Source organism: Durio zibethinus, chromosome 21, assembly GCF_047325235.1.
Source record: "Durio zibethinus cultivar Kanyao isolate XHJ-2024 chromosome 21, ASM4732523v1, whole genome shotgun sequence".
NCBI lineage: Eukaryota > Viridiplantae > Streptophyta > Magnoliopsida > Malvales > Malvaceae > Durio > Durio zibethinus.
This window is the reverse complement of record NC_143182.1, coordinates 12,722,879-12,733,952: the sequence shown is the minus strand read 5'-3', so window position 1 is coordinate 12,733,952 and position 11,074 is coordinate 12,722,879. Positions and strand designations below refer to the sequence as shown.

The following is an 11,074-nucleotide window of genomic DNA, read 5'->3' as shown; positions in this document are numbered from 1 at the left end:
TCAGGTACGATTAGTTATCTAATGGTATATGTCTTATTTTAAAAGAAAATTTTAAGCTTGAATTAAGTATTTTTAAAATATAAATTTAATATTTATGAAATTAAAATTAAATTTAAGAGTATGATTATATATGAAAAAAGTCATAGTACTCTCATAATATTTATCAAAAGATAATATCAACTTAATTTCGTATTATACATTAAGTTTTAAAAATTTATCAAAAAATTAATTATTAAAAATTATTTTTAAATGACTTTAATACTTTCAGTAAAAGATTAAAAGAATTTTTTTACCTTAAAAGTATACAAAAAAATTTATATTTTACTTATAAGAGCTTCGTTGACAGATTATTTAATATTTAAAAAATTTTTTAAAAATTAATAACCTAACTTTTTCTTAAGATTTCTTTTCCTATTTTATTTTTTAAAAAAATTAATGCTTTTATTTTTAAAAAATTGATATTTTTAATTTTTTCTTTTTAACTTTTTCACCAAGTACATTTTTTAAAATTGAAAAGATTTTTACTTAAAAAAAATTGATACTTACAACTTTTCTTTAAACTTTTTTTTTATTTAAAAAAAACTAATACTTTTAACTTTTCTTTAAAACGTTTATTTTAAAATATATTTTTTGAATTTTTTTATTTTTTAAGAAAAATTGATACTTTTAACCTTTTCTTAAAATAATTTTTTTATTTTAAGAAAATTGATATTTCAAAATTTTCATCATTCTTGAAAATATATTTATTTATTTTTTTTCTAAAAAAATTCACTCAAAAATAAAATAAATAATAAGTAAAATAACAAAAAAAAAAGAAAGAAAAAAAAAACCAAAATAATCACGACTTGGCTAAGCTTTAACTGCGGCTCGACTTTTCTCTAAGAATGGTTTGAAGAATGGCCCGCAACTGGCTCAGGCTCGACTTAAAGGCAGAAGCTAACGGCTCAAGTGGTGATTGAAGAAGGGCGGAATTAAAAAAAAATGTGAATTTTTCCTGGGTAGTGAAACACTACGTTTTGGCTTAGTTTAAAAGCTAAAAAATTTTCTTTTCATTTTCATTTATTCCTTCCCAATCTCTCTCTACACATTTAGATTCTCCAACTTTTCTCTAAAATCAGAAGAAAATCAGTCATTGTTTTTTAAATACCCAAAATCTGAAGATGCTCTACCGCTACCGTCGTCATATGTTACCAATCATTGACGTTAAAATTACTTCAAAATTTTTTCACGAACTCTTTTTATGCCTCTCTTCCACATGGTATAATTGATTTCTTTAAAAGTTTGCTAGTTTTTATCAATATAAGCTTGAAGTTACTGCTTTATCCCTCTTCTCCGCTGCTCTGATGGCCACCAAATTTGGGTATGCTTTTCCTTTTTGTTGAGTCTTCCTTTTTACTAAACTTGAAGATTAAAGCTCTCTAAAACACCATGGATTTGAAATCTAAATGAGAGAAGTTCTCTTCCTCTTTTTTTTCTTATGCTAAACTTTTTCTTTGTTGTTGATTGTTGTTGGGTTTATTGTGGATTGTTTGTTGGAAATTTGATGTTAGAAATTAGGTGTCACTCAATTGCCCACTGTTTGATTCTTTATCTGTATATTTATGTGTAGAACAATTTTTCTATGGCTTTTTTGAAAATTGGTTTAGTTAGGGATTGTGATTTAGTTGTGTGTGATTGAATTTTCTAGAAATTGATTGCAAGATTATGGCTTTTGGTTTTGTGGCTGAAGATTAATTTCTTTCTCTATTTTCTATGTTTCTCTATTGATCTTTCTATTATATGTAAGTTTCGGAGAGGATCAAATGAAAAGAGTATCCCTAGTGGCTTTAAGAATAAAGAGAGATTGAATAATGCTATTGGGTCAATTGATATGGCAATAAGCTATGAATTTCTATTGGCCAAATTTCAAAAATTTTAGTGAAAACAATAATGGCAGTGGTTGTGTAAATAGAGTATGAGGTGATTGAGTTCATTAGAGGTTATGGCTTGGATGATTAAGGTTGGGATGAAGGTGAATTCTTTGGAGGTGGGTGAAAAAAGCAAAGGTCGAGCTATTAAGGGTGATGGCAGAATTGGCTTTGGTGGAAGTCGATGGTGGTCTGGTGGTTGCACTTGTTCCATTGTTTGGTAAGATCACGGTATGGATGACGAATATGATAGGGAATGGTAGGTGAGGTAGTGGCTTGGATGGAAAAGAAGGCTAATGGTGAATGCCTCTCTTTTGGTCCCCTTTCTGTGTAATTATTATTGCTTCTGTTTTTCATTCTGAGTTTTTTATCTAATTCTTTTTATTTTTTTTATGTAATTGCTCTCTAACTTCTTTTGGTGGTTTGCACAATAATTTAAATAAAGATGATGAAGATAGGATTTCAGTTTAGAAACTGAGCATCATATCCCTTTTATCATGAATTTTACTTTCAATGAGCAATTGAAGTTTAAAATTTTAATCCACCAAATCTTATCATTTGTTTTATATTTTTTTTTATCATTTTTTTTTTTAGAATAATGATAAAAGAAAAGATAAATAAGTAAAACAATAAAACAAATGGGTTTGCATTAAGTCCAAAATATAATATGAGTTTAATATTCAAATGATAAAGCCAAATCTAAATAGGTTAGGTTCAAAGCCCAATTTAAACTAACTCGAGATTTAAGGATAACCCGAAATGAAATAATATATCTATAGTTGCCCCTATTTGCATAGTTTTTATGAAACAAAAATTGTGCAAAGATGTAGACACTTAAAATGTCCGAGTCTGATTTCACAACAATTACAAAATTTTGAAATTCAAAGATTCATTATTTGAACACTAAACCAAAATGGAGATCTAGTGGTTGTTTTTTAGAGGTGTTTTTAAATAAATGTCACAAAGTTTCGTGTTTTTATAAGGTTAACAGTGTTTATTTATAAAATGCCATTAAATTCTTACATAGCAGCAGTTGGATTCAAAAACACCACTAAAAAAATATTTTTGTGGCATTTGTTGACCTAAATGCCGTTATATACTTTAACTTTTAATTGAAGGGAATTATTTAAGGCCTTTTTTGCTAGAAATACCTTGAATAACCCTATTTAATTTTTTGTAAAGAATTATTCAAAGCATTTCTAGCCAAAAATACTCTAAAAAAATTGAAAGGGATTGTTCAAGGTATTTTTGACCAAAAACGCATTGAATAACCCCATTTAATTTTTTGTAAGGGATTATTCAAGGTGTTTTCTGGTAAAAAAACACCTTGAATAATCCAAAAAATGAGAAAGGATTATTGAAGGCATTTTTTGTAGAAACCGCCTTGAATAACCCCATTTAATTTTTTATAAGGAATTATTCAAGGCATTTTTTTACCAAAAACACCTTGAATAATCCCCTAAAAATGGAAAAGAATTATTCAATGTGTTTTTGGCTAGAAAACCTTGAATAACCAAAGACACCTTAAATAATCCAAAAAAAAAATTGAAAGAGATTATTGAAGTCATTTTTTGCTAGAAACGCCTTAGCAATCCCAAAAAAAATGGAAAAAGATTATTGAAGGTGTTTTTTTTGTCATAAATGCCTTAAATAAACCCATTCAATTTTTTGTAAGGGCCAGAAAAACCTTTGAATAATCTAAAAAAGATAAAAAGAGATTATTGAATGCATTTTTTGTACAATTTACCTTGAATAATCTAAAAAAAAATGAAAAGAAATTATTTATGGTGTTTTGGTCAGAAACGCCTTGAACTATTCAATTTTTTGTAAGGGATTATTCAAGATATTTTTTCTAGCCAAAAAAGCCTTGAATAATTCCAAAAAACAATAGAAAGAAGTTTAGTTAAGATGTTTTTGGCTAGAAACACCTTGAATAATCCTAAAAAAAATGAAAGTAGATTATTCAAGGTAATTTTGGCCAGAAATGCATTGAATAACCCTATTCAATTTTTTGTAAAAAGGTTATTCAAGGCATGTCATAAGCTCTAATCTTACGTCTGAATTCGTGCGGCCTTAGGCTAAAAATTAACTCCATATGCTTAAGTTTAGCTTAGCCTACTACACAAGCGTGCGGGCACTACACCAATAAGAAAGGCAAAATACACAAGCTTAGAAAACACAAAAGAAAGGTTAACAAAAAAACAACAGAAATGATTAAGGCAAAAGTAAGGATTTTATTACTCTGGTTCTGGTGTTTGTATAATGAGAGTGAATGACTCTCTATTTATAGTCACTATATGTGGTTTAAGGTTGATTATCTAAAGGCTCCCAAATTATTCCTCACATCCTTCTTCATTACAGACTAATGAGGTACCCTAATCCTTACCCATTATAGGTTACAAACAAAAATGATTCAATTTGAGTGAGACTATTTCGCTGGCCACTGTGGAGCATTAAAATCTCATAAAAGTGTAGGTATTTTACTCTTTTTTAGTGAAACAGAGCTCAGGTATATAACTCATATTATGCAAATGCATATGAATGACATAATAAGCAAAATAAAAAAGTAAGACAAATAAATAAATAAAAATTTAAAAAAAAATCAATTTTATTAGGCTTTTGGATAACACTAATTGATTTGCTAGCCTAACTCTTAGCTTTTCACTAGTGAAGTTGCCAAACTATCATAACGTATTAATCTGTACACCCATCGCTAAATATTGACTTAAGGAGTGGTTACCAATCTTTATTGTTTAGGTGTGATTGGCTACCTAACTCAATCTATCCCAATTTAAAGAGAAAGCTATACTTGACTTAGATATCTTTAAAAAATAGATTTAATGTTTACAAAACTAGAACAAAGTCTAGGAGTATGATTACGTGTAAAAAAGGTTATAGCACCCTCATAACAGCCATCAAATGATGGTAACAGCTTGATTTTATGTTATCCATTAAGCCTTAAAAATTTATCAAATAATTAATTAGTGAAAATTATTCTTAATTGACTCCAATACTTTCAATAAAAAATTAAAAAAAAAAACTTCTCACCTCAAGAGTATATAAGAAAACTATTATTTTTTTTATAGGGCCTCCGTTGTTAGATTATTTAACATTTAAAAAATTTTCAACGAAAATTTGATACTTCAACTTTTTTCCCAAATATATTTTTTTGAAATTAGGAAGATTTTTTATTTAAGAAAAATTAATACTTTCAACTTTTCCTTAAACCTTATTTTTTGTTACTTTTTATTTTTAAAAAATTGATACTTTCAACTTTTCCTTAAAATGTTTATTTTGAAATATATTTTTTGAAATTATTTTATTTTTTAAAGAAATTTGATATTTTCAACTTTTTCTTAAAATAATTTTTTTAAATAAAATTATTTTACTTTAAGAAATTTGATATTTCAAAAATTTCATCATTCTTGGAAATATTTTTATTTATTTTTTTCTAAAAAAATCACTCAAAAAAATGAATAATAAGTAAAATAACAAAAAAAAAAATAACAAAACAATCACGACTTGGCTAAGCTTTAACTAAAGCTAAGCTTTCTTCTAAGAATGGCTTAAAAAAATGGCTTGCAATCGACTTAGACTTGATTTGAAGGCAGGGGCTAGCAATTCAAGTGGCGATTGAACATAGGTAGAGTTAACAAAAAAACACGAATCTTCCCTAGCTAGTGAAACGTTATGTTTTGGCTTAGTTTAAAAGCTAAATTTTTTTTTTCATTTTCATTTATTCTTTCTCACTCTTTCTCTGCACATTTAGATTCTTCAGCTTCTCTCTAAAATTAGAAGAAAATCAACCATTGTTCTTCAAATACCTAGAATCAAACGATGCTTCATCATCATCACCACCTTATATCACTGATCATCGGTGTTGGAATTGCTTAATTTTCCCATGACTCTTCTCGTTCTCTTCTTCCACATGGTACAATCAATTTTTTTAAAAGTTTGCTGGGTTTTTGTCAATCTAAGCTTGAAGTTACTATTTTGTCCCCTTCTTTGCTGCCCCAATGGCCACCAAATTTGGGTATGCTTTTCCTTTCTATTAAGTCTTTCTTTTCACCAAACTTGAAGATTTAAAGCTCTTTAAAACACCATGGATCCGTAACCTAAGGGAGATGTTTTTTTTTTTTTAATTTTCTTGTGCTAAACTTTTTCTTTATTATTGACTGTTGCTGGGTTTATGGTGGATTGTGTTTGATTGTGGATTGTTTGTTGGAAATTTAATGGTAGAAATTAGGTGTCACTTAATTGCCCTCTATTTGATTCTTTGTCTTTGTATTTCTATATAAGAAGATTTTTCTGTGGCTTTTCTGAAAATTGGTTTAGTTTAGGACAATGATTAGGTTGTATATGATTGCATTTTCTAGAAATTGATCGTAAGATTATGGCTTTTGGTTTTGTGGCTGAAGATTAATTCCTCTCTGCGTTTTCTGTGTGTTTCTTTCTTGGTCTCTTTGTTAGACACGAGCTTTAGAGAAGATCAAATGAAAAAAGTATCCCTAGTGGCTTTAGGAATTGGGAGAGATTGAATGATGGTATTGGGTCAATTGATATGGCAATAGGCTATGAATTTTTGTTGGCCAAATTTCATAATTTTGGTGAAGATAATAATTTTTGTAGCTGTGTAAATAGAGTATGGGGTGATTGAGTTCATTAGAGGTTATGGCTTGGATGATTGAGGCTAGGATGAAGGTGAATTCTTTGGAAGTGGGTGAAAAGAGCAAGGTCGGGCTATTGAGGGCGGTGATAGAATTGGCTTTGGTGGAAGTCAATGGTGGTCTAGTGGTTGCACTTGTGCCACTATTTGGTAGGATCAGGGTTTGGATGATGAAGGTGGTAAAGACTGGTAGGTGAGGTGGTGGCTTGGATGGAGGAGAAGGCTAGTGGTGAATGATTCCTTTTTGGCCTTCTTTCTGTGTAATTGTTGTTGTTTATGTTTTTTTCACTCTGAGTTTTCTATCTAATTCCTTTGATTTTTTTTGCATAATTACTCTATGCCTTCTTTTGGTGGTCCATACAATAGTTTAAATAAAAATGATGAAGACAAGATTTCAGTTCAAAAATTAAACATCTTATCCCTTTTAATATGAATTTTAATTTCAATGAGCAATTGAATTTCAAAATTTTAATCCATTAAATCTTATCACTTATTTTATCTTTTTATTTAGTTTTAAAATAATGATAAAAACAAAAATAAATAAGTAAAATAATAAAATAAATGGGCTTACATTCCAAAATATAATATGAGCCTAAAGTTTAAATGATAAGGTTAAATCCAAATAGATTAGTCCAAAGGCCAACTCAAACTAGATGAAATATCCGTCTACGGAACCCTATCAAATCAACGCTTTGGATTGCACCTTTACCATTTTGAGTTGCACAAAAATGAAATACTAGTTGAGGGTGGGCTCATTCTATATCAACTTTGCTGTGTCTGCAAACGCAGTCCGAGAAGCGCTCGTTCCGCTTTCTGAAGAGGTCCCCACATTCTTTGATGTAGTAATTGGGTCACATTAAGCGTTGGTTTTTTGCGCTTTAACAAAGAGAGAGAGCTCGAGAAAACATAAACCACTCTCTCCTTCCAAAAATCTGGGCTCAAATTCCAAACCCATGAATTCAGCAGTGCATCAGGGATTTACACTTACACTACGTCCTGTGATTCATCCAGGACATGCAGGAGGCTTTTGTTTCGCCAGCTATTCGAGAAGGAATCCTCTACCTACACTTAAGTTTTTATGTCATGCATGAGTTACCCAAAATTTTGGCAGTTGATCGATCCTGTTGACAAGACAGTGGAGAGGGACCTATCTCTTGTTAAAGAGCTAGGATTGAAACTAAATTATGCCATGAACACCCATGTTCATGCTCACCATGTAACAGGAACGGGGCCTCATTAAGGTTTGGAAATCATTTCTTTTATGAAATAAAAGTTGATGAATTTGTCCTTTATCTTTCAAATGCCATTTTCTTTTTCTAATTTGTTGTCTACTTGTTTCAATTGATGTTAAGTGTTTCAGACTAAGGTTCCGGTTGTGAAATCTGTCATTTCAAAAGCAAGCATTTCCAAAGCTGATATGTTGGTTGAGGCTGGTGATAAAATCTACTTTGGTGATCTGTTTCTGGAGGTATGCCACTGTATAGACTTTAATTAAATCTGTTGCTATGATCTTAGGCAAATGGATCACAAATATTATCAGTGAATTTCTCATTCTGAAAACTATTTTTTGATATTATAACATTATTTCTTTAAAATTAAACTTTCTTTTTATTTGGGGAAGGAGATTCAAACCCAACTCTTTGAAGAGGGGATATATGGACCTATTAAGTAGCCAAATGCTTCGGTGTTCAAGCATTTCATTATTTTGCTGAAATTGCAATTAATGCTGTGAGCTGCTAGCAACAATTTTATTAAAGTTAAACAGTAGCAGTTTAGGTTTATTAAATGAATAGGATTGGGAAGAACAAGGATGAACTGAGTTTGTAGAACATTAAAAGGATAATATATAGAAAGCGCCAAGGCCGCGGCATTTTCAGATGCAGTAGTTGCTTTTGCAATATGTCTAGTAGAACAGGAAATGAGTAATGGATAAAACAGGTTCCTCATGTATTGACACCACTCTTCAAACTGCTCATATGTATTTGCCATTTTTTTGGCAGGTCCGAGCAGCTCCTGGCCATACAATAGGTTGTGTTACTTATGTTACAGGAGATGGTCCTGATCAACCACAACCAAGGATGGCTTTCACTGCAGATGCCTTGTTGATACATGGATGTGGGAGAAATGATTTCTAGGTTTAGCATCCTAATTTTTTTCCAGTCTATTAATATTATTTTATTTATTTCTTTGTCAAGTATATTTTTTATGAGAAAAGGGCCATGAAAAGATTTTTTTTCAGAGTGATTGCCATTTGCTGGTTAAGAGATTAATTCAACATTTTACCTGTTATCTTTGCTTGATCTCATTAATGTACTTGCTGAATGGAGTTCACGTCAACTATACAAGTCAGTGCATTAACAGGCAAGAATGTAAAATTAAAGAGCTGAGCATCATGCTTTTAATGCAAAATAAATAGTTTGGATGCTGACTCTTACTCTTTTTCTTTCGTCCAGATTTTTACATTGCCAGAGGATACATTAGTCTATCCTGCTCATGATTACAAAGGGTTCATGGTATGAGGCATTGTTAGTTCTTTTTGTTAGTTCATATTCTTTCTTGACATAGCTACTTATGACTAATTTTGTGGGATCCAGGTTAGTACTGTAAGAGAGGAGAAGTTCTATAATCCAAGACTCACAAAGGATGAGGTGATTCATTCGACCCTATATGTCATGACCCTTTCTACTTTAAGCTTTCTCTTGGGGTTTCAAATTTACCAATAATCTATGTGATGGACATTTCAATAGACAAGTGTTTCAAGGGTCAAAAGGGTCAATCAAAGTTGATATTTTCCTTTCCTGGAACTGTCCAACGTTTCTCAATGCCCTCACAAAATCATCCTTCTGATAAAAATAATGTTGTAACTTTTTTCTTCTTTGATGAGATTAAGTCATTTTATTGACATAATATAAAAATGGACATTCATTATGGATACTTCTATTTAAGAAATTTTATGTATAATATATGATTTGTTTAAAGAAGAATTATAATCTTTGGGGATATGTGTGCCTGCATTTCTTAAGTTTTGAGTTTTGTCTTGTCTGGTACTTGATATCCAATTGGACTCTAGACAATCAAACTTTCTCTATAGGACAAAGCACCTTGTTAATATTTTTAGAATTTGGCTCATTTACTTATTTCACTTATTTTTTATAGAATAGGCTGATTCTTGTGTTTTGTATTCGGCGTCTGAATTTTCTTTTCATTTTTAATTGTGGATAAAATCATTTATGGTTATCTTTTTCATTTACACTTACATGTAATTTTGTGAAGTTTCGTTCCCTGTATCTCTAGCAGTTTCAATTTTCAACTGCTTTGCAGGAAACATTTGAGAAAATCATGGAAAGTAAGTAAACCTTTATTTTACTAATGTCTACTGCTTGTTTGTGTTGTACAGCTACCGTTGGATTAGTAACTTTACATGTTTTACAGATTTAAATCTTCCATATCCAAAACTGATTGATGTAGCTGTTCCCACAAACATGGTTTGTGGCTTACAAGATCGGTCTGCAAAGCCAGTTGAGGCTGCATCAAACTAGATATAATCAGGTAAGGTTATACAGCAGCATCAGATGACTGGGGGTTATTTGCAATGACTTATTTAGTGTCATAATCTATGACTAAAATGTGTAGATATATTTAAACGTTCTACTGTATTGGATCACATGCTAAGAAACACAGTTTTAACATGAAATGTAACTTCTATGAAATATAGTTTTATAGAGGCAAAGCTGAATGAGGAAGCAATCTTCTACTTCTATAAAGGGCTCAAATTCAAGGGAGGTCTGTCTCTGTTGAATTGGAACACCCATATCAAAGTGTATTGAAGGCACCTCACTTGAAGGAGTATGAGGCGCCTTGGTTGATTTGAGCTGTAGCTTTGTGCCTTAGCACAATCCTTGACCACCCTGCTTTCCATAGACCCGGAGATTAAATCATTTTATCTACTCTGGGATCATTTTGCTCTTTTGCTTAATTTCTTTAGGCTATAGGTTTTTAATCAATATGTGGCTTTTGTATGAACACAAAATTTGTCACTACAGCTGCAAATTCAGTTATTGAGAAGGTTTTGTTGTACATATGCTCTGTCATCTGAATGAGCTCAAAGTCTTTATCTTTTTTATCCATTTTTGCTTAGATTAACTCTTTATAGCTTCAACTGTTGCTTTAGCTGCTTCAGTGATTCTGGGTATTCAAGTATTAGTGGTGGTGATACTGGTAGACCGGCAATGGCATGCTGCTTACTTTAACTCATGATACATAGAATATAGGTGATTTATATCTATTTCGAGTACATTGAAATTTAGATGTCAGTAGGCATCTTCTGATAGCTGTAATTCTTATTTGGAGAGGATGAACAGGAGCTGGTCATAATTAATTACCTATCAGAACATTAGATCTCTTAGGTGAGCTTCCCCTTTACTAGCCTGACCATCCATAAGATGATTATGCCCGAGTTAAAAGTCCTTCTTTGATATAATCTTTTAGGGAGGCGAGGTAG

At 30.9% G+C, this 11,074-nt stretch overlaps 1 pseudogene across 1 annotated transcript; it reads left to right on the top strand.

Moving 5' to 3' along the window:
- The first annotated feature begins 7,483 nt into the window (after positions 1 to 7,483).
- LOC111306526 (persulfide dioxygenase ETHE1 homolog, mitochondrial-like) lies at positions 7,484 to 10,696 on the top strand (annotated as a pseudogene). Its single transcript, XR_016331748.1, has 9 exons — positions 7,484 to 7,814; positions 7,926 to 8,041; positions 8,574 to 8,706; positions 8,891 to 8,934; positions 9,027 to 9,086; positions 9,168 to 9,221; positions 9,895 to 9,919; positions 10,006 to 10,122; positions 10,289 to 10,696. The product of XR_016331748.1 is annotated as a persulfide dioxygenase ETHE1 homolog, mitochondrial-like (transcript).
- Positions 10,697 to 11,074: the final 378 nt, after the last annotated feature.